General features: G+C 40.2%; 1 protein-coding gene across 1 annotated transcript in view; it reads right to left on the reverse strand.

Annotated features, from left to right (window-relative positions):
• Positions 1–22,257, reverse strand: part of OXTR (oxytocin receptor) — a 45,021-nt gene extending 22,764 nt beyond the window's left edge. Inside the window, exon 1 of the mRNA XM_058173292.1 lies at positions 22,126–22,257. The gene's annotated coding sequence lies outside the window, so the exon portion shown is untranslated. The remainder of the gene's footprint in view (positions 1–22,125) is intronic.
• Positions 22,258–24,692: the final 2,435 nt, after the last annotated feature.

A 24,692-nucleotide genomic window follows, 5' to 3' on the forward strand; every position in this document is an offset into this window, starting at 1 on the left:
TATAAGATGCATTTCCCCCTCCCCGCCAAAGTGGGTGGAAATATCTGTGCATCTTATAGAACGAATATTGTGGTGGGGGGAAAGAGAGTTGGTACAGTGTCAATCAGCTATTGTAGATGGCGAACGGCAGCAAATGGGCTGCAACAAACGGGCCACAGTGACTGCGGCAAATGGGCAGGGCCAAATGGGCGGGAGCAAACAGCAACGGTGAATGGATTGCAGCGAATGGGCATCATGATCCCTGCCACCTAGAACAGCTGATCGGCAGTATTCCAGGAGGCAAATCTAATCACCAATCAGCTGCTCAGCAGCGAAGGCTCCAGCATACCCCAGTGGTGGCAGCAGCTCAGCTCAGTTGACCGGTGGGGGGCGCAATGGAGTGGAGCCCTGACGAGCCACATGCTAGGGCTGCAATAGTGTGTTGAAGCTGATCAGACTATTTTCTGTTTGCTGCAAGGATGCTAGCCAGATGAACACCGGAAGGATGTTGGGAGGCGGAGGCAGATTTTTTTTTTCTTGTTTTCCTCCTCTAAAGCTAATGTGCATTTTATAGTCTGGAATGACTTATAGCCTGAAAAATACAGTAAGTTGAGATTTAAATCATAACACTTCAGCAAGCCTTTGCCAGGGGTCCATGGCCCACAAGTTGAAAACCACTGCAGTAGCACATACATGTCACCACTGCTTCATGAGTTCCACTGGTTACTTCTAGGTATAATTCAAGACTATTGGTCACTATTTATTTGTTTCTGGTAGTTTCTACCTGCCCTGTAAGTTCAGACGGAGTAGATGTGCTCCAGGCCCCATCAATTAAACAGTGTTACATATTAGGACCTAGGAAATAGGTACTTCTCTGGGTCCTACTTTACAATTGTTCTCAAGCCTGGGATTAGGATAGCTGCTAAATCCCATATGTTTTACTTTTTTGCAGTATCAGTACTTTTTTTGTATGTGTGGTTCTATGGACATACATTTTTTTTCTCATTCCCTTGCAACCTACCTTTAAAATGTCACCCACCCAGAGTCATTTGGGAATTAAGCAGCCTTTAAATCCACATAAATAAATATTCATTTTATTCCCACAATACTGTGTAGCAGTAATGGCTAAGAGAGAGTGCCTGGCTCAAAATTGTTCAGGGAGTTTCTGCGGTTGAGGATGGACTTGAAGCTGGACCTAGTCCAAAGCTTTAACCGCCATATGGATTTTGTTCTTTATAAAATGGCCTAAAATTGTTTGCTAGGGAACAATATTTATTAGCACTTATTATGTAATTGTATTACAGAATTTAATCTTTTCCTAGTAGAAAGCCTCACAAACACAACACACACACACACGTCTGCGTCTCTACCTGCCTTATAAGGTATTGATTTCTGTCCTTTTTCAATTCATTGAATATTATCACTTTTTACTGCAACAAATTTCAACTTACTTCATGACTTATTGTTGCTGAGAGACATAAAAACTCACAAACTGCAATACACTGAAAAGCTAATCAGCTGTAATGTCAAATATCTTAAAGCTTTTAACTTTAACTTTGTTAAAAGCTTTGAGGCATTTAAAAACAGGGCTGGGATTGAATCTGTGCCTGATGGGTCTTGGGTATATAGAGAGTGCTCTATCTTTTTCTGAGTCATAACCATTATTTAAAAAGTTTACCATTGTGTCCAATTTATTTCAATCCTCACCATTTCTTTAATATGCCAAATGTACCAAATACAGGCATCTGGTGTATTACATTAAATGATTCCAAATTGCTCTATTTCTCCCCCCCCCCCAATTGTTTAAAACTTTCCCCAGAACCAAAGTTTTGATTAGTTTGCATTTCCTGCCTTTTCCTACATTTTTTTCTTGCTGAGGTAATTTTATGGTCCAGCATTCCAAGAGTTTAAAAAAATAGGAAAGCTACTGGATCTCTTTGAAATGAATAGGGGTGGGCTGCTGGGGGTTCGCAGGGGTTTGGGAGAACCTCTAGCTAAGATTCTGTGCAGTTCAGAGAACCCCCAAATCTCACTCCTGGTTGGCCCCATCCATCCCACTCTGCTCTCCCAGGAGTCCCCACGGAGCTCGTTTTGCATGCAGGTAAGTGCAGGGCATGCACAGAGGCTCAGGGAGGCCTACTGGAAATTTGGGGAGGCCTGAAACAGGCCCGTTTCCAGCCTCCAGAGGCCTCCGGAGTTTGGGGAGGCCATTTTCGCTCTCCTGGAGGGCGAAAGCTTCCAGAGCCCAGGGAGGGCAAAAAGCCACCCCCCTCCACCGTGGTGCAGGAGACTAGGCCACGCCCACAATGGCTACGGCCACCCAGCAACTGGGCAGAAAATCCCTTGCTAAAATTTTTGAACCCCACCCCTAGTTTAGATGAATGTTTCTCAAATTTGGCAACTTTAAGGTGTGTGGACTAACTCACACATAGACAGGCAGGCACAGAGATGCAAGCACACAGAGACACATACTTCTTATTGGACAATTCTTAGACTTTACAGTGACCCCAAATTACCAGTATTTGCTAAGAAATGAAAAACCACAATACAAGAAATTAATCAAAAGTCCAGAAAATGCTCTGGAGAATAATTCAGTTTCTAACAAATTTTTAAAAGCCAGTAGGAAGGTGTTAAGTTGGCTCCAGAGTAAAGGCGGCGGTGTTGCAAAGAAAGAACACCCTCTAGTCTTGTTTCTCTTCCCCTCTGGAAAATGTGGAACCATTAATACAGGGTGTCAAACTCGCGGCCCATGGACCAGAAGTTCTAGCCGTTCTCATCCCCTAGTCATGCGCTAGCCGTACCCATCCCAATTTTAGTGAAGGGGGGAAAAGTCATGATATGTCACGTGATGACATGATGATGCGAGTTAGACATCCCTGCATTAATAGTTTTTTCTAATAGATTGGGCCAATGTTGTTAGAAGGCAGTCCTATAGATATCCAGTGCCAAGCTTGAAAGGTATTATAGGTCAACTCCAACACTTTAGAATATACTTCCAATTGGTTTTTGCCAACAGATAGGAATTTTATGGTGCCTCCTTTTCAAAACATTGAAAAATAAAAGCTGCAAGCCCTAAATTTTTATATTTAAATAAATTAAGCCTCCATAATTGAATTTTAAACTTCTTTCCCATTTTGCCTTTATTTTCTTCCCCTTTTAATATTTATTTCTTTATGCAGGGGTGTAATGGCTCCTGCCCTCTGGAATACTCTTCCTTCAGATATCAGGATGACACTGACACTTTTCGCCTTTCACAAGGCCTTGAAGACTTGGTTGTGTGCCTGGACTTGAGGCCCCAAATGTGTTAAAGACCCCACTTATTGGCTGCCTTAACATCCATAGTAACCACTTTAAAGATAAAGGTAAAGGTTCCCCTCGCACATATGTGCTAGTCATTCCTGACTCTAGGGGGCAGTGGTCATCTCCAATTTCAAAGCCGAAGAGCCAGCGTTGTCCGAAGACGCCTCCATGGTCATGTGGCCAGCAAGACTAAATGCCAAAGGTTCACAGAACGCTGTTACCTTCCCACCAAAGGTGGTCCCTATTTTTCTACTTGCATTTTTACACGCTTTCGAACTGCTAGGTTGGCAGAAGCTGGGACAAATAATGGGAGCTCACTCCACTACGCGGTTCTAGGGATTCGAACTGCCAAACTGTTGACCTTTCTGATCAACAAGCTCAGCGTCTTAGCCACTGCGTCTGTAGCCCTGTAGTAACCACTTTACTTAGTGCCACATATATTTATTCTGTACTGGTTTAATTGTTTTTATATTTTTTGATATACACCACCCAGTGTCACTTGTAGACGTGGGCAACTATTGAACTCTACATAAACAAACAAACAAACATTTTTTTAAAAAAAAATTCTGTAAGAAGTAATTATGCACTCCCTCCCCAGAGAATGAAATATTGTTAGGGAATATCAAAAGAGGCAGAATATTATAAATGGAGAAACATGCTCTTGAAGACAGAAAGCAGCCCATTTCCTGCATAGTAAAACAGCCCCAAGCAGATGTCTGAAGTCTTTAGAGATGGATATTTTGTTCCTATAACAAAGACTGTGCCAATCTATTCACAAACAAAAGCACCTTCAGCTCCAGGTGATGCATTCCCCCTGCTTTCATATGGAATGCCAGAAACAAGAAACATTTCTATTTCTATAGACATACATTGCGAGAGATTCACTGATACAGGGAAGGGAAGGAATCAGGAAGAAGTACTATTTTAAAATAGCGGGCTGGCTTCTCCCAACCTAGCTTCTCCCAACCTAGCAGTTTCGAAAGCATATAAAAATGCAAGTAGAAAAAATAGGGACCACCTTTGGTGGGAAGGTAACAGCGTTCCGTGTGCCTTTGGCATTAAGCCATGCCGCCCACATGACCACGGAAACGTCTTCGGACAGCGCTGGCTCTTCGGCTTTGAAACGGAGATGAGCACCGCCCCCTAGAGTCGGCAACGACTAGCATGTATGTGCAAGGGGAACCTTTACCTTTACCTTTTTAGACAAATTATTAACAGGCCCAAAAGAGAAATTACTATCTAAAACTAAACTTTGATTTGGAAGAGGAAATCATAAAGGGACCAATGATAGCATGGGCTAAAAATGTGGGACGTAATATTGAGTTAGAAGATTGGGAAAAAATCTGGAAGAAAAATTATACATTAACAAAATCCGCCACATATAAAGGAAATCAGTATAAAATGTTCTATCGGTGGCACTTAGCCACAACGAGACTTGCTAAAATGTATCCCAATCTAAACCCTAATTGCTGGAAATGTAAAAAAACGCAAGTACCTTTTTTCATGTATGGTGCCTTTGGCCAAAAATCAAAAATACTGGATTAAAATACAAAAATGGCTAAATGAAATTACGCATTGCCAAATAAAATTGAAGGCTGAATTGTTTCTTCTGGGGATTATTAAAGGAAAATATCCTAAAAAGATTAAATATCTGAACATTCATATCACTACAGCAGCGAGGATTGTACTCGCACAAGCTTGGAAAATGTCCACTATACCGACAGATTGTGTAATAACCCGGAGAATTTTTGAGTGTGCAGAAATGGACAAACTTACTATAGAATTAAATAATAATGAAGACCCAGAATATTACTCAACACGGGAAAACTGGTATCAATAGATAGAAAAGAAAAATAGGAAATATATAGATCAAAATAAGACATAAATTGTGTTTACACATACTTGATCACGTAGGAATATTTGGGAATATAGTTAAGATTTGTGTACTGTCAGAACAACGTTGAATTGTACAATTATTATGGACGTATTTTCGTTGCAAATGTATTTGTATTTTAATATTTTAAAATTTAATAAAGGTTTTTTGAAAATTAAAAAAAAAAGAATTTGCATTCCCCCACCCAAAACCTAAGGACAGGACATGACCTTTTAGGACATAATAGGTTTAACCCACTACCACTGAAATAGTAAAAGACACAATCCCTTTCATTGCACAATCTCCAGAACAGTTCAGACTTCGAACTCACAGAAACCTATAAAGACCCATCCACTCATTCAACCATTGTGTCAGCTATCCCCAAACTATTCATCAATAAACAGAATCCTTCTTTCCAATCAGCCTCCATTTTATTTCCAGCGCCTTTCTTCTGTCTTGGAACCTGACCTTGGCCAAATGGTGGAAAAGGAGGACGGGATTCATATAACTTGTCTGGAAAGGGTGGAAGTGTTAAGGATGCATTGTGTGTTTCTTTTTTATCTTTCACTCTGCTGGCTCTTCCTCTTGAGATTGCTACTCTGGAGGTGTAGGGGGGGGTCATTTCCTTCTGTCCAGTGGTGGGATTCAGCCAGTTCGCACCACTTCGGGAAAACCGGTTGTTAACTTTCTGAGCAGTTTGGCAAACTGGTTGTTGGGAGAAATCATTAGGGCAGAGAACCGGTTGTTAATTACTTGAATCCCACCACTGCTTCTGTCTCTTTTCCCAGGTACCACCAATGCCAGCAGGAAGGCCAAAGGGATTCAGAATGCAAAAGCTACCATTGAGAATTATGATATCACTATGCAAGCTGCACCCCTTTTATGTCTTGCAGATGCGACTGCCAGGCACACAACACACATATAGACACACAAAACCCTGCTGTTTGCCTCTTCTGGGAAGGCATAGCTACCATTAGGTGCTAGGCTTTGTCTATCCCCATCATGTTTTTCCTTAAATGGATCTTCTTTCTGTTATAGGTATAAATCTTGCTTCAGTAATCATTGGGTTGGTGAGGCCAGATTCCTGGTCTCACAAAGTGTACTAACATTCAGAAACGATGTTTCTTTCAACAGCACTTTGGGGTCACGAGTGGCTTATTTAAAGCCAGATAAATGATGTGCTTTTGACCCTGTTGCTTTCCCATTTAATCAACAGCAATGCATGGGTTTTTTTCTTTCTTTGAGGAAACATATTTTTTCCCCAGCAAGGTAGTCTTCTGAATCATTATAATAAAACTGACAGAAACCAAGGTAGGAGTCATTTTTCTGGATTTAAATAAATAATAAGTAAGAACTTGGCCTTCGCATTGATCATATTGTCCTGTCTATTCCTATTTAAACATGTAGCAAAAGCATTTTTCTCAAGTCTTCTTTGGAAATGATCTGAAATTTTAGGAAAGGAAGGAAATCTCATAGCCAATGTAGAATAGAATAGAATAGAATTTTTATTGGCCAAGTGTGATTGGACACACAAGGAATTTGTCTTCGTGCATATGCTCTCAGTGTACATAAAAGAAAAGATTCCTTCATCAAGGTACAACACTTACAACACTTAATGATGGTCATAGGGTACAAATTTAACACTTAATGATGCAACACTTAATGATAGTCATAGGCTACAAATAAGCAATCAGGAAACAATCAATATCAATATAAATCATAAGGATTGCCAGCAAGAAAGTTACAGTCATACAGTCATAAATGGAAGGAGATGGGTGATGGGAACGATGAGAAGATTAATAGTAGTGCAGATTTAGTAAATAGTTTGACAGTGTTGAGGGAATTATTTTTTAGCAGAGTGATGGCATTTGGGAAAAAACTGTTCTTGTGTCTAGTTGTTCTGGTGTGCAGTGCTCTATAGCGTCGTTTTGAGGGTAGGAGTTTAAACAGTTTATGTCCAGGATGTGAGGGATCTGTAAATATTTTCATGGCCCTCTTCTTGATTCATGCAGTATACAGGTCCTCAATGGAAGGCAGGTTGGTAGCAATTGTTTTTTCTGCAGTTCTAATTATCCTCTGAAGTCTGTGTCTGTCTTGTTGGGTTGCAGAACCAAACCAGACAGTTATAGAGGTGCAAATGACAGACTCAATAATTCCTCTGTAGAACTGGATCAGCAGCTCCTTGGGCAGTTTGAGCTTTCTGAGTTGGCACAGAAAGAACATTCTTTGTTGTTCTTTTTTGATGATGTTTTTGATGTTAGTTGTCCATTTTAGATCTTGCAATATGGTAGAACCTAGACATTTGAAGCTTTCTACTGTTGATACTGTGTTGTCTAGTATTGTGAGAGGTGGAAGTATGGAAGGGTTTTTCCTAAAGTCTATCACCATTTCTATGGTTTTGAGTGTATTCAGTTCCAGATTATTTTGGTCGCAACAAGAGGCTAGTCGTTCAACCTCCTGTCTGTATATGGATTCATCATTGTCTCGAATGAGACCGATCACTGTTGTGTCATCTGCGAACTTCAATTGTTTAACAGATGGATCGTTGGAGATGCAGTCATTGGTATACAGAGAGAAGAGAAGTGGGGAGAGCACACAGCCTTGGGGGGTCCTGTGCTAATTGTACAGGTATTTGATGTGATCCTGCTTAGCTTCACCCGCTGCTTCCTATTTGTTAGGAAGCTTGTGATCCACTTACAAGTCTATTCAGGTACCTATAGCTGGTTTAGCTTAGTTAGAAGAATGTCTGGAATGATGGTATTGAATGCTGAACTAAAGTCTACAAAGAGGACCCTTGCATAGGTCTTTGGAGACTCAAGATGTTGTAGGATGTAATGCAGAGCCATATTAACAGCATCATCTGTTGATCTATTTGCTTGGTATGCAAATTGCAAGGAGTCTAACAGCGGATCCATGATGATTTTCAAGTGGGACAGCACTAGCTTTTCAAAGGTTTTCATGACTACAGATGTTAACGCAACTGGTCTGTGGTCATTCAGTTCCTTGATGGTGGGCTTCTTCGGCACTGGAATGATGGTAGAGCATTTGAAGCAAGAAGGAACATAGCACATCTCTAGTGATTTATTGAAGATATGGGTGAAGATGGGGGCTAATTGGTCAGCACAGACTTTTAAGCAAGAAGGAGTTATCTTGTCTGGGCCTGGAGCTTTTCCTGGCTTTTGTCTGTGAAATAGGTCCTGCACTTCCTTTTCTGTGATCACTAGGGGTTGTGAACCCAATGGGATGGGGTCAGTTGTAGGAGGCTTGGCTGTTGTTGGTGTGTCTGAGATGGGGGTTATGGAGATAGGTGGCTGTAGTTTCCTTTCAAACCTGCAGTAAAACTTATTCAGGTCATCTGCCAGTTGTTGATTTCCTTCAGCCTGGGAAGGAGGTTTGCCATAGCCGGTAATATTTTTAAGAGTTTTCCACGTTTGCTGGTTCATTTGTTAAGAACTGATTCTTTAGCTTTTCAGAGTAGCTTCTTTTTGATGCTCTGATCGCCCTTTCTGGCCTGATTGTACAGCATTTTATCACCTTTTCTGTAGGCTTCCTCTTTGGAATGATGTAGCTGCCTAAGTTTAGGTGTGAACCAAGGTTTGTTGTTACTGTATATTCGCAAGTTCCTTGTCAGTACACATAGGTCTTCATGGAAGCTGACATAAGATGTTACAGTATCTGAGAGTTCATCCAGGACTGCAGAGGTATCTTCAAAAATACTCCAATCAGTGCAGTCAAAGCAGACCTGTAGCTTTAATTTTGCCTCCTCCGTCCAGGTCTTCATTGATTTAATTGTTGGTTTTGTGGTTTTAAGTCTTTGCCTGTACGCAGGTACAAGGTGAATCATGCAATGATCAGAGTGTCCTACAGCTGCTCGTGGTAAAGACCGATAAGCATCTTTTATTGTTGTGTAGCAATGGTCTAAAGTATTCTTGCTTCTAGTGGGAGAATTGACATGCTGAAAGTATTTTGATAGCTCTTTCCTTAAGTTTGCCTTGTTTAGATCTCCCAAAATAATGGCCAGTGAATCGGGGTATTTGGCTTCAGCCTCCATGATTTGGTCAGCTAGAGTTTGTAATGCCTTGTTTACACAGGCTTGTGGTGGGACATAAACATCAATTAGAAGAAATGAGGAAAATTCATGAGGCGAATAGTATGGTTTGCTGTTGATAATTAAAGTCTCTAAATTTTCATCACAGAATTTGTAAATTACAGTTAAATCCTGACACCAGCTGCTATTAATATATAGGCATAAGCCTCCTCCCTTCTTTTTACCAGATGTTTCTGTAATTCTGTCTGATCATTCAATCTGAAACCCTGGGATATGCAGGCTGCCATCTTCAGTTGATTCATTTAACCAGGTTTCAGAGAAGTATAGGACTGCTGAATTGTGAAAATCAGAACTGTATTTGTTTAAGAAGAGTATTTCATCCTTCTTATTTGCAAGTGAATGTACATTGGTTAGGAAAATTGAAGGCAGAAGAGTTTTATTTCTCTTATTTCTTAGCTTGATTAGAATCCCCACCCGTTTACCTCTCCTTCGCTGCTTCTGTCGTTTGTTGTTGTTGTTGTTTTTTTGTAATCCATGGCTCCGGGAAATTGCCACTTTGTGTGTTAGAATCTCTTCCGCGTTTGTAAAGACGGGGGGGGGGGGTGAGATTACAGAAAGCTGCTCCTTAAAGAAATGTTGCTTAATTTTTAGCAGATGGTCTCGTGAGTAGGAAATCCATAGTGAGTTGCAGGGAATAATTAGAAATAAAGAAACCATTAGAGAGCATTTCACCGAGGCAGCCTTCGTTGGCGCCATCTTGGAACAAGCCATATCTATGCAGAGTACTTACTAGGAGATAAGGGGAAAATGTTTAAAGCATTTGCCTTTTTAATTGCTATACTTGGCTACCTTAAAACATCTTCTTCACCTATGCAGAGAACTTATATGAATCCAGTCCACTTCTACCACCATGTGGCCATAGTGCCTAAACTCTCAGCAATGTAATTCTGGTTTAACATCAAACTTAACAAACATGAGAAGCTTTTTTGTTTTATCTATCTATCTATCTATCTATCTATCTATCTATCTATCTATCTATCTATCTATCTATCTATCTATTTATACACATACATACATACACACACACATACATATGAAATTCTGAACTTTCTACAACAAGCTTGATACATTCAGTAATCACACCTTCCTAGTGATAAAAATATTCAAAGGGTGCAATTAACTCTTAGAGAAACCACATCCTAAAGTCTTAGTTACACCTGCCCTGTTCTTATTGATATTAAAAGAATATTAAAAAGAAATGCATTCAGTTTAAGGTTTTGCTGCACTGATCTTGTAAAATATTTTGCAACTTAACATAATGCTGAATGATAAAACAGCATGGTTATTTTAGTCCTCTGGCACTTAAAAAGTTAGTGTGTTGGGAAAAGAAATAAAGGTGTTTTTTTTTCCAATTAAAAAAGGGGCAAGAGGTTAAATGTTTAAGGACTCATTTGAAGGGTGAGCCACTCCAATTTCAGTTCAGATAAGTGGGCATAGCAATAATAGTGCTGGTAAAATCCCTGCAGGTTTACTCTGGTTTACTGTCATGTGTTTACTCTAAGCACACTGTGTGCAGATTGGACTCCCGAAGTAAAATTCCCTGGAGCATTTCTTACCTAAAAAAAATATATCCATAGGTATTTTGCAACTCTCTGCTGATTCAGGACAAATGTATCTACCAACTTTTCCCATTATTGAGTTGAATTGCTCTCTACCTATGCTTAAATCAATGGAACACTAAAGATGGGGGCGACGGGACCTCTACACCAGTAAAATGAAATTGAGCCTAAGCTTGCCTTATGCAAGGGCTGGGACCAGCAGAATGCAACTTCATGGGATATAACAAGAGGGGGGATGGCCAGATTATGTTTGTATCATATTGGGATGCAAGGTGAGGGTGAAAGAACTAAAACATTCTTGCTGCTTTTCTACATATCTTGAAGTATCTACTTCTAATTGATGTGGCGAATCTATTCCTTCTTTTTGCCTCATTACCAGTTGGTTGGGGATGATGCCATGGCTCAGCAGTTAACTAGGCTGAACCTGGTTAATGGCCAAGTTCGAGACCCGAAGGCTACGTGATGGGGTGAGCTCCCATCCTCATCCCTGCCGCTGCTCATCTAGCAGTTTGAAAACATGCAAATGTAAGTAGATAAATAGGTTGCACTTCAATGGGAAGGTAACAGTGCTCCATGATATCATGCTGGCCACATGACCATGGAAATGTCTTTGGACAGCACTGGCTCAATGGCCTTGAAATGGAGATGAGCACTGCTGCCACTGCAACTGTGGCTAGCAAAGTAAAAATCTGCAGGGACTCCTTTACCTTATCTTTACAATTTCTTTGGGGGGGGGACCCAGTCTGGTGTTTCCATCACACTATTCATCATCATCATCCTATTGTTTTTCCCATAGGTGAAGGTTTCACTTTTCGGGTCAACAAGCACCATCACTGTCAACTCTGAAGCGAACCTGACTTAAGCTGTCTTGTACTGCCTCACAGTTGCCACACAGCCTGAGAGGGGAAGGGAAGGGGGGCAAAGGTGGGTTTCAGCAGGTTCTGACCAGTTCTGGAGAACCGGTAGTGAAAATTTTGAGTAGTTCGGAGAACCGGTAGTAATTCTGACTACCCCATCTATTCTCTGCCTCCCAAGTCCCAGCTGATCAGGAGGAAATGGGGATTTTGCAGTAACCTTCCCCTGGAGTGAGGTGGGAATGGAGATTTTGCAATAACCTTCCCCTGGAGTGGGGTGTGAATAGAGATTTTCCAGTATCCTTCCCCTGCCATGCCCATCAAGCCATGCCACGCCCACCAAGCCACACCCACAGAACCAGTAGTAAAAAATTTTGAAACCCACCACTGGAGGGGGGGAAGTAGATAGCCCAGCGTGCCGTCAAAATAATTTTTTTTCCTGTGGGAACCAAGGTCATCATAACTGGTGGCTGGTGAAGGAAGAGAGGAGCCTGCCTGCTGTATTCATTGGACCATGTGACTGATGACACTGAGGAGGGGGGAAGTTTTATTCTTTTAATTAAGTGAAAACCACGGGAACTTCCAAAGTTGGTTTTCACCAGATGTGCCAATATGATGTATCCAATAAACATTTACTTTGTGGGATTTACCTGTCTCAGAGTTCTGCTTTGAATGGGTGCATTACTCAGAACACTGACAACCACACTGCATAAACAAAAATGTAGTGGAACTTTTCTGGGCATCCAGAATTTGGACCCCAGGGTACCCCATCCCTTTCAATATAAGCATCCCCGAGTCCTTATTAAGAGGTCCTCACATACTGTATAACAATATGGTACGCTGGATTAACAGCTGTGGACAGGAAGGTGCTACAGAGAGTGATCAATTCAGCACAAGAAACCATTGGTTGCCCTCTAACACCACTGGATGACATTGCCAGGTCCTGCTGTTTCAGCAGAGTAAGGAAGATACTTAGGGATGATTCACACCCTGGCCAGTGTCTCTTTTCACCTTTACCATTGGGCAGAAGACATCGAAGTATAGCCAGCTGGACAAACAGTTTTAAAAACAGTTTCTACCCATGTGCTGTCAGACTCCTAAACACAAATCACAATCACTCCATGTACATATGGAAATGTATGGCTAGTTTTTTTTCTTTCCCTAATTACTTGTATAAATTGAACTGTATTGTCTTGTATTTTCTGTTATGGATTGCACCAGTAGCGGCTAAACCAGTTTGGTTGTATACATGATGTACAATGACAATAAAGGCTATTATTATCTTTATTCATCAAACATGAAACTCAGTCAACTGAAATGTTCAAGAAGGCATCACAAATACCATTGACTGGTGCTAATGGTTGATACGGGTTGCTGCCAGCGTCCTAGGCATCAACCAAGTACCTTCTTAAGATGTACGATATTCCAAGTAGCACAGTTTTTTGCAGTTCTGCTGGTGTTATTGCAGCAAACTGCAATTTGTTGATGTGTCTTATAAAATTCTTGGACATGGTACCAAGTGCCCCAATGACAATGGGTATCACTGTTACATGTTTCATCCATAACCATGTAGTTTGGATGGCCAGGTGGTGGTGGTGGTGGTGGTGGTGTTGGTGGTTGTTGTTGTTGTTGTTGTTGTTGTTGTTGTTGTTGTTGTTGTTGTTATTATTATTATTATTATTATTATTATTATTATTATTATTATTATTATTATTATTATTATACACAAAATGACAGTATACACAGCAAACGAGGTAACTATGCTGGATTTGGTATCACAGATCCCTAGTCGAACACTTCCCAAGCATTTAGGACTGCATGATGTATCGGCGAATTATGCGAGCAGATCCCAGTAAGGTGGCCTTCTACAGCTGACCAATGGTGATCTTGTCAGCGCCAATTGCTTTTAAGTGCTTGCCTAGGTCTTTAGGCACAGCTCCCAGTGTGCCAAGTACCACTGGCCAAGTACCCAGTGTGCCAAGTACCACTGCACTGGTTTATGCCAGAGTCTCTGCAATTCGATTCTCAAATCTTGATATCTGGTGACTTTTTCAAGTTGTATCTCATCAATTCTGCTGTCACCAAGTATAGCAATGTCGACTATCCACACTTTTTTCTTTTTCACAATCGTGATATCTGGGTATTGTGTTCCAAAACTTTATCAGTCTGTATTCAGAAATCCCACAGTAGTTTTGCATTCTCATTTTCAATCACTTTTTCAGGCTTATGATCCCACCAGTTCTTTGCTACAGGTAGTTGTGACACAAGTTCCAGTGGACCATCTGAGCAACTTCTTCTTCTTCTTCTTCTTCTTCTTCTTCTTCTTCTTCTTCTTCTTCTTCTTCTTCTTCTTCTTCTTCTTCTTCTTCTTCTTCTTCTTCTTATTATTATTATTATTATTATTATTATTATTATTATTATTATTATTATTATTATGACAGTATACACAGCAAACGAGGTAACTATGCTGGATTTCGTATCACAGATCCCTAGTCGAACGCTTCCCAAGTGTTTAGGACTGTGTGATGTATCGGCGAATTATGCGAGCAGATCCCAGTAAGGTGGCCTTCTGCAGCTGACGAATGGTGATCTTTTCAGCACCAATTGCTTATAAGTGCTTGCCTAGGTCTTTAGGCACAGCTCCCAGTGTGCCGAGTACCACTGGAACCACCTGCACTGGTTTATGCCAGAGTCTCTGCAATTCGATTCTCAAATCTTGATATCTGGTGACTTTTTCAAGTTGTTTCTCATCAATTCTATTATTATTATTATTATTATTATTATTATTATTATTATTATTATTATTATTATTATTATTATTATTATTATTAAGATCAGTTCTTACTTAGACTGCAAATCATGTGCTCCATTGGATTCTAGTGTTGCAGCACAGTCCTAGTCAACACCAAGGAGATTGCTCATGACCTTGCCTGATCAGCTACTGCTAGGGACTTGGTATGACTCTCTTCCCTCCTCAGCTGCATTCCCCTGCAGCACACATTCCAAGCAGGAGGCCGGCTACAGCAGCTCCAGAAGCTGCTTCCAGCTCTCTAGCTCTAGGATTAGCAACACTCTATTTTACTGCACCAACTTTTCTGTGATATGAGTGACCTGCTTCTCATTAAAATGTCATTCGTGGAAGAATAATGTTTGGTTTGAAGACAAAAGGCTGCCTTTTTCTCCTCCTCTCTCTTAAGATGACTTAGTTTGAGAGACCTGGAGTCATCACCCTGCCAGTTTTAGATCATGCCCCCACCCCACCCCCACAAGACGAAAGACTGGAGTCCAGGCTCAGTTATACATGCAGGTCACAGCTTGGCTGTTGGCAGGAAATCTGCAGCAAATGTGTGCTCTGCCTTCCAAATAGAAAACGTCTGCCTTTTGCTTCTCCGTGTGATCATATAACCTGCGTGAGCATTTCAGCCTTGCACTGAAGTCCGTATATCTGGGCATAAATATTCACGCTCTCACACACATACATAAACACACACTTCTTGCTTTCATTGAAGTCTTACAATAATAAAAAAGAGACATATAAATTTTACAGAGCTAGTCTGGGGTAGTAGTTAAAAGGCTAGAAAGTGGGAGATCATGAGTTCTAGTCCTGGAGACCTATATCTATCTATTTACCTATAGTCTGCCTGCCTGCCTGTCTGTCTGTCTGTCTGTCTCTCTCTCTCTCTCTCTCTTTCTCTCTCTCTCTCTCTCTCTCTATCTTCTATTTATCTCATCATCTAATCTATCTATCTATCTATCCATCTATCTATCTATCATCTATCTATCTTTTATAAAGTATTGAAAGGTATAATTTACCAATGTTCTAGAATTCTTTATCAGCCAAGTGTAATTGGATACACAAGGAATTTGTCTCCGACACATAAGCTCTCAGTGTACATACAAACAACAAGTGATAAATCATTTTTATAATCATAAAATACAGTTATCATGAATCATAAGATGCAGTGACAGTCAGGGAACATTAAATAAAAGCAATCAACATACATTATAATATAAATGGGTTCTAACTATAGAAAAAAAAGGGGGAACCTCCCATTTTTATCTGTAGTATTGATTTTCATAGTCCAAATGCAAATGGTACTGTTCAGAGTATCATTTATTTATTTTAATTGTTCATAAAATTTATAGGCTGCCTATCTCACCCCAGGGTAACTCTGGGTTGCTTACAATCATAAAAGATAAAAACTATATAAACAAAAACATAAAACAAAATCCAAATATTGTGGCCCAATTAAAAGATGGGGAAGGCAGGAGCAGGATGGGGGGGGAGTGGGATCTGTTGTTAATCGATCTACCCCCTCCACTATGCTGTTCCCCCATTGGAGCCCTAAGCCAACTGGCAGAGCCAGGCCTTTAGGCTTTTATGAAAGGATAGGAGGGTTGGGGGTCAACCTGACATTGGGGCCAAGATGTTCTACAAGGCAGGTCCATTAGCAAAGAAGGCCCTTTTCCTGGATCCTACCAGCTGGAATAATTGGGCCGACAAGGTGTCAGCATGCCTTTTCTGCTTTCAAGGTTGGAGTGGCCCACTCCTGGTGGGATGAGACAGTCGCTCAAGTAGCCTGGACCCATGCCATAAAGTAGTGATGAATCCAATTTTTTTTACTACTGTGGGTGTGGCTTGGTGGGCGTGGCAGGGGAAGGATACTGCGAAATCCCCATTCCCTCCCCACTCCTGGGGGAAGGATATTGCAAAATCCCCATTCCCTCCCCACTCCTGGGAGAAGGATATTGCAAAATCACCATTCCCACCCCACTCTGGAACCAGCCAAAGGTGGAATTTGCCGGTTTTCTGAATTGCTCAAAATTTCCACTACCGTTTCTCAAGAACCTGTCAGAACCTGCTGAATTTTACCCCTGCTTTAAAGGTGGTTTAGCAAATAATACCTTGAATTGTACCCAGAAGCAGTCCAGGAGCCAACGCAGCTCACCGAGCAATAGTGTTACATGGGCTATTCATGAATTACCTATGCCACTGCACTCTGCACCAGATGCAGCTTCCAAATGCTCTCTTAATGGTAACCCATGTAGCGTGCAAAAGGGAGCATTTAACGCTGTCAAAGCAACACGCAAGAGTTAGCAGACCTTGGCTGACCTAAGGAGGGTCAAATTTGATTATAAGTACATTAAGGAGGCACCAACAGAAAATTACCAAGGTAGCAATTTGTAGTCTAAATTGAGAAATTGAGAAGAGGAAGATCAGAACAATCCACTTGTCCATAAAAACATGGTGACCAAGTGTCAATGATGAATCCGCATACAGACGGGAGGTCAAATGACTAGCCTTGTGGTGCGACCGAAACAATCTGGAACTGAACATACTCAAAACTGTAGAAATGGTGGTAGATTTTAGGAGAAACCCTTCCATACTTCCACCTCTCACAATACTAGACAACACAGTAACAACAGTAGAAACCTTCAAATTTCTAAGTTCTACCATATTGCAAGATCTAAAATGGACAACTAACATCAAAAACATCATCAAAAAAGAACAACAAAGAATGTTCTTTCTGTGCCAACTCAGAAAGCTCAAACTGCCCAAGGAGCTGCTGATCCAGTTCTACAGAGGAATTATTGAGTCTGTCATTTGCACCTCTATAACTGTCTGGTTTGGTTCTGCAACCCAACAAGACAGACACAGACTTCAGAGGATAATTAGAACTGCAGAAAAAACAATTGCTACCAACCTGCCTTCCATTGAGGACCTGTATACTGCATGAATCAAGAAGAGAGCCATGAAAATATTTACAGATCCCTCACATCCAGGACATAAACTGTTTCAACTCCTACCCTCAAAATGACACTATAGAGCACTGCACACCAGAACAACTAGACACAAGAACAGTTTTTCCCCGAACAGCATCACTCTGCTAAACAAATAATTCCCTCAACACTGTCAAACTATTTACTAAATCTGCACTACTATTAATCTTCTCATTGTTCCCATCATGCATCTCTTTCTACTTAATGACTGTATGACTGTAACTTTGTTGCTGGTATCCTTATGATTTATACTGATATTGTGATTGTTTTCTGATTGCTTATTTGTAGCCTATGACTATCATTAAGTGTTGTAAGTGTTGTACCTTGATGAAGATATCTTTTCTTTTATGTACACTGAGAGCATATGCATCAAGACAAATTCCTTGTGTGTCCAATCACACTTGGCCAATAAAATTGTATTACTACTATTACTATCAAGTTTGATTCAAAGTGTCACACTTGATTTTCCCATATCCTTGTTTTCTCCTCACTGAATCAGCTAGTGGCCTCCCACCCATAATATTAGACCAATTGTTTCATTGCTACATTCAGACCGTGACCGAATACCTACTGCATAGATATGAAGGAACTACCAGTTAAGGAAAATAAGCAGAAGGGAAAATAAGCAAATCTTAGCAACTGCTTCAGTTTGGTTGCAATCAAAAGTAAGAGAATAAGCCAAGAAATGCTAGGAACTGGAAATAATTTCTATACTTATTTTTCATGACTTTACAGATCAAAGTACATCTGGAAGCAGTGTTTATCCCTAATTGAAGCTTGGGATTAATTATGGCAATAGATTCTGCTGTGACTTTGCAGCTGTCCCATAACACATTGGAGTACACCGGGGTGGGTTCTACTTACCTTTACTACCAGTTCGCAACAGGATTGTGTGTGCACGTGTGCATCACTCATGCGCACGTCAAGCTTCTGCACATATGCAGATTGCCTATGACGACATCCGGAGTGGTGGGCAGAGCCTCCCACCAGTTTTACTACCGGTTCTTGTGAACCGGTCCAAACCAGGGACAACCCACCACTGGAGTACACATACAAAGAGGCAGGGCTTGAATTACACTGGTGCAACTACCAGTTTGCTTGTTCTTTTCTCAGTCCTGCATATGTGCCTCTTGTGATTATCAGTTGAATAGTAATAGCACTTAGACTTATATACCACTTCACAGTGGTTTACCTATCTAAGTAGTTTATGAGCTATGGTGGCAAAGTGGTTAAAGTGAAGTATTACAGGCTACTTCTGCTGCCTGCCGGCTGCCTGCAATTTGGCAGTTCAAATCTCACCAGGCTCAAGGCTGACTTAGTCTTCCATCCTAAGTAAAATGAGGAGCCAGATCATTGGGGGAAATATGCTGACTCTATAAACTGCTTAGAGAGGGCTGCAAAGCATTGTAAAATGGTATATAAGTCTAAGTGCTATTGCTATTGCTACAGAGTCAGCACTACCACCAGCAATCAGTGAAACAATTTCATTGACCTCAGAAGGATGGAAGGCTGAATCAACCTTGAGCCTGGTAAGATTCAAATTGCCAAATTGCAGGCAGTTGGCAGGCAGCAGAAGTAGCCTGCAGTCCTGCATTCAAACCACTGCACCACCGCAGCTCATACTAATTGAACAAATTCATTAATTGCTTTAGTTTGGTTATCATGTTTGGTAGCCCTGTGATAAGATGGGCAGCCAATAAATTTAATTTTTTTAAAAACCTTATTTTTTTATCCATGGGAAATTTAATCTTGTGTTAAGCATAGATCACCTCTACATTCTTGTTGCAAAGTGAACCAAATATTACCATGGTTTTGAAAGAAAAACAATTTAAAGAATTTTGCAGTTAAAATATTCTACCAGAGCCTCAACAGTCTTCCTAAGTCCAAAGTCACACTGCCAGTATATTGAGGAAAACATTAAATATTAGGTTGCTCAAGCTTTACTGTTACCTTTTCATGTAAACCTATTTAACTTTTCTGCAAGACCAATAAAGATTGGCTTGAATTAATGTATGAAATTTAATTAAAAAGAGACAAATATTTAAATGCTATTTTTGGACCAAAGCTTGATGTTACCTACTTGCAAATTAAATCTATACGGCTAATTGCCAAAACAGTAGGCCAAATTATAAAATAAATGCAAATGCAATTATGCAAATATATTATATAAGATCAGACTAAATCATAGCTGACTAACTAGACTTTGATTGAACTAATATAAACATACAAAAAGGAAAGCAAAATCAGGGAAATATAAGGAAATATAAAGAAAAACAGATAATGATTGTCTTCAACAAAAGGAATATAGAAGAGGGAAGAGAAGAGAAGAGAAGAGGAGAGGAGAAGAGAAGAGAAGAGGAGAGAAGAGAAGAGAAGAGAAGAGAAGAGAAGAGAAGAGAAGAGAAGAGAAGAGAAGAGAAGAGGAGAGGAGAGGAGAGGAGAGAAGAGAAGAGAAGAGAAGAGAAGAGAAGAGAAGAGAAAAGAAGAGAATGCAGAAGAGAAGAGGAGAGGAGAGGAGAGGAGAGGAGAGGAGAGAGGAGAAGAGAGAGAGAGAAGAAGAGAAGAGAAGAGAAGAGAAGAGAAGAGAAGAGAAGAGAAGAGAAGAGGAGAGGAGAGGAGAGGAGAGGAGAAGAGAAGAGAAGAGAGGAGAGGAGAGGAGAGGAGAGGAGAGGAGAGGAGAAGAGAAGAGAAGAGAAGAGAAGAGAAGAGAAGAGAAGAGAAGAGAAGAGAAGAGAAGAGAAGAGAAGAGAAAAATAGTGCAAAAAGAAAAGGATCAGTTTTGGCTACAATCCATTAGCTTTTTCATCCCATGCAAATTTCAAATTAATTTAAAAACATACATTTCTTAATCAGCCAAAAGCCCCTCTAAATGAATATTCTGCTTTAAATCTTAGCCAGCCAGATGCAACCAGGAAGGTAACAACAAGAACATAAAGGTAGCATGTGATATTTAAACTTACATGTTAAAAGCATAGAGGTGTCATGGCTAATACCAAGAGACAGAACCAAACTCACATACTTCTCTTGTATAAATCACGAAAGCCTTAAAACTAAAAATATCTTTTTGACGGGAGCCAGCCACCCAGAGTTGATTTGAAGAGGGGCATCTATATAAATAATTTAAATTAAATAAAGCCAGAATTGGGGCGTTCAAAATAATTCCTGTTAAGGAAGTAAATGGAAGTAAATCATCATTATCTTTTCATGCTGATTTAAATGAGACCAAATTCTGACCAGCTTAATCTGGATTTTTTTACTAGATTAAAATGTAAAGCAATTTTAATCCTCCATCAGGAGGATAAAACCTGAAATTGTGTTATCTCCTTACTTAGGAGTGAATTGCATTGAACGCCCTTTCCTCTTACACGAATTTCTACAGGATTGTGCTGCCAAAGCTCTTATCTCTTTGCCCCCTGAGATACGATTTGCTGATGCAGAGAATGAACTCCTGCAATGGAGGATCCCCGCAGTCTGGAGTTTGCTTCTTACAGAGGGGCCTCTTCTTCTGCTAAATAAAGGATTGTTTCAAAGAGACCTCACTCAGAATCATTGTTTGGATAGGATTTGGATTTATTCAGGAAAAGAATTGCAGTGAAGTTCAGGCAGTGATAAGGAATTATGACACAAAATTAAGCTTGTTTGTTTGCATTGGGGAGCCTTGCTTTTTATTCAACTTCACATTTAGCATTGAGGCTAGAAAAAAAATCCCTTCTAGTTTCTGTATAATTTATTTTCAACAAGCCTGCTTCTTACGAGCCAGGGGGACTTCTAAAACGGGACTTCCTTTTCCAGTTAAGAAAGAAATATTTTTCATTTGTTAAAATAATTGTTTATGAGCTTTTATTGTTTTTAATTCCAATTAAAAACTTCTTAGAGCTTTCATTATATCACGAGAAAACAATAAAGAGCACATCAACAGGTTCAGTGCTAATAGGAGTTACAGGTCCAGTAATCAAAGCACTTGCCTTTCCTTCCCATCTGTTGTTTGTCTTGGCAAAAAGTCTTCTGTGGTTGATATTTTGTTGGATCTTCAATCTGCTTTTCTTGACCAGTAGCTTTCTTTTCTTGGTAGACCTCCAAAACCACTTCTCAGCCTCTCTTCACAGGTGAAACTTTCAGCTTTTTTCCCAGATTACTGATCACAGTTTTGATATTTCTTGTACCAAAGGGCGTTCTCTTCTTCACCTTTTCCTCATGAATAAGTCATACAGTTAGCAGGGCTCCCTGCTTTGTTAAGTTCAAATGTTCTTACTCTCTTTTTTCTGGCCTTCACTTTTGCTGCGCTTATAGTTAGGGTGTTAAATATGATTTTGAGCTAGTTCACTCTCTTTTCCTCCACACGAGCAAGCTTCCTTTACTTCAGTCTGTCCTGACTGTTAGCATTTAAACTACAACCTAGTGACAATAGTTTTATAGAAAAATCTCCCCACCTCTTCCCAACAATTGTACTTACAGTTATCTACCTACCCATTTTAGAAGATCCTTTTTCCTGTGTTCTGAAATCAACCTTTCAACCAAGTTTAGTTTCTCTTAAGTATTATGCCCACTTTCCTCTCACTTGGGCCTATTTAGGTCCTGAATCCTCCCTTCCATGCGGCCATTTCATCAAGACAGGAAAGTAAAATAGGTTTTCCATGCATACTGAGGACAAATAGTGTGACAAGCTTGTACCTTTCTCGATGATCGTTGTTTTTCCATCGCACAGTTGGAACAAGAATTCTACCTTGGCCTCTTGCTACATTATGACTTCCATACCGTGACAGCATCTGGTGCTTCCCTGTAGTAGTCACAGTCTGTTTTCAGCCCTACCAGGAAATGAAAGAAAATGGGGAAGGGGGAGGAGAGAGGAGGGGACGGAAGGAAAGACACAACTTCTAAACTTGCCCTTCAACTGAGGGCAACTCTCCAAGGCATCTATCACCACCCAACTGCTTGAGGGCCTTTAAACAGAGTTGATTTAAGGCGTAGACCTTATTTATATATTCCTGAGCTCTGGAAAAACTCAATTCTCCCAAGGCCTTAGGAGTGGAAAATCTGCTTCTGATGTTTCCTCTTTTTTCTTGCTGAACCTCCATGGCTTTCTTTTGTTCTCTTTTTCCTTTGAAGAGGTTGCAGGCTGCCCATTTACCTAATCAAAAATAAAAGCTTTTTATATTGCCACTACCTGACAGACCGCTTAACTAAGCATGTCAGGATTGTTTGCATATTTATTTGAGACTTGTGGCTATGACAGTATTTTAGGAGGATTCTTAGAATCTCATTTCACTTCTAGTTAAACATTTTTAATTGAGAGTTTCAAAGCTAAGTTCTTATAAATCATACAAAAAATATTGACACATGCCATCAGCACAATTGATCCATCTGTTTATTAATAGTGGGCAGTGAAAGACACCTTGGAAAGTTGCCATGTTATGTTTCTCTGTTTCTCAAACCAAGAGTCTTACTGTTTAAATATCATTGGTAGAAAGATTGGATGCACTTTGTACTCCCAAGAGTCACCTTATAGCTTCCAGCACTTCTGAATGCTACCAGGGAAGGTTACCCTCAATATGAATTTAACCAAAGTATGATAAACCCAGGGAGGGGTGAGAAAATAGAATCATGAAGCTCTTCTAGGCTAACTCCCTGGTCAAGGCCAGAGATCTCATAGCATCCTAATCAAATGGTTACCTATTCTTGAAAAATTACAATAATAGAGCACCCACAGAAAATTTCTCATTATTCTAGGTTGGATCTCACTTTTACAAGCTTCCACCAGTGGTGGGTTGCCCCCGGTTCGGACCAGTTCGCAAGAACCAGTAGTAAAACTGGCAAGAGGCTCTGCCCATTGACCCAGACTTCATTAGGAAGCTTCTGCGTGCGGCCTCGTTGCGAACCAGTAATAAAGGTAAGTAGAACCCACCCGTGGCTTCCACTCATTACTTCTTGTTCTGCCTTCTGGTGCTTTGGAGAATAAGTCAATCCCCTCCTCTTGTCTATGACTGCCCCTAAAGTACTGGGAGACAGTTATTATGTCCCCCCAATCCTTCTCTTCAATAGTCCAGATATGCCTAGTTCCCTCAACTGTTCCTATGTTTATATGATGAACAAAGGAACAGTTGATGAACTCAGCAGTCCATCAACTGTTCGTATGATTTAGTTTCCAGACTCCTTATCATCTCTGCTGTTCTTCTCTGCATGCTTTTTAGGGTCTAAGCATCTCTTTCATATTGTGGTGTCCAGAACCGCATGGAATATTCCCAGTATTGCCTCATTAGTGTGGTATTATCACTTCCGTTGATCTTGATGCTACCTCTCTGATGGTAAATAAATGATTGATAGAACAATAGTGGACAATACCAGTAAGTCAGGGTTGAATTGTTGGCTTATTGATTTTCTTTGAGTTTGCTTTTCTTCATTGCAAAGTTATAGATAGAAGATTCACCAAAAAGTTCCATCAACATTATGAACATTACAAAGCATTCCATATCTGTGGTAATCAGAAGACTTGATAAGAAATCCTTAATTTCACAACACACTGAAAAGTTTATACACGGTTTAATCGAAAAACTGTACATATCTCGGAAAAAAATTCAAGTGAATTCCAAGAGACTTGGCACCCTCACATTAACAGATGCCTTGAAATAAGCTCCATTATTTGTAGCACAAATTTGATTTGATTTTTTTTATCACCTATCAAGTTCTTCCAAAGGACGTGATATTGTCACAGAATGTAAGTTGTTCCAGGTAAAGCTGACTTTATTGTGTCAATGCTGATGGTATTCAAGTGTGCTCCAAATCTTTTGGAATTGCACCTAAGGCACCTATTACTATTGATACTACCTTTCCTTTCTTTTGCCACAAATGTTCTATTTGTATTTGCAGTACTTTATATTTTGTGATTTTCTCTAGTTCTTGCTGCTGCCTCCAAGTATTGCAATATCCACTATCCAGACTTTTTATTTTATTTATGTATTTATTTTATTTATTTGTCAAGCATGTATTAGATAACAGATATAAGTATAAACATAATTATGAATACATGAAATGGATACGAATAAAAGGGGACATTAGGGCAGGGATGGTGGGCAAGTTGGTGCACTTATGCACGCCCCTTACAGACCTCTTAGGAATGGGGTGAGGTCAACAGTAGACAGTCTAAGATTAAAGTTTTGGGGGTTTGGGGAAGAAACCACAGAGTTCAGGTAGTGCATTCCGGGCATTGACCACTCCGTTGCTGAAGTCGTATTTTCTGCAAT

The sequence above is a fragment of the Ahaetulla prasina genome, chromosome 2 (genome assembly GCF_028640845.1).
Source record: "Ahaetulla prasina isolate Xishuangbanna chromosome 2, ASM2864084v1, whole genome shotgun sequence".
Taxonomy (NCBI): Eukaryota; Metazoa; Chordata; class Lepidosauria; order Squamata; family Colubridae; genus Ahaetulla; species Ahaetulla prasina.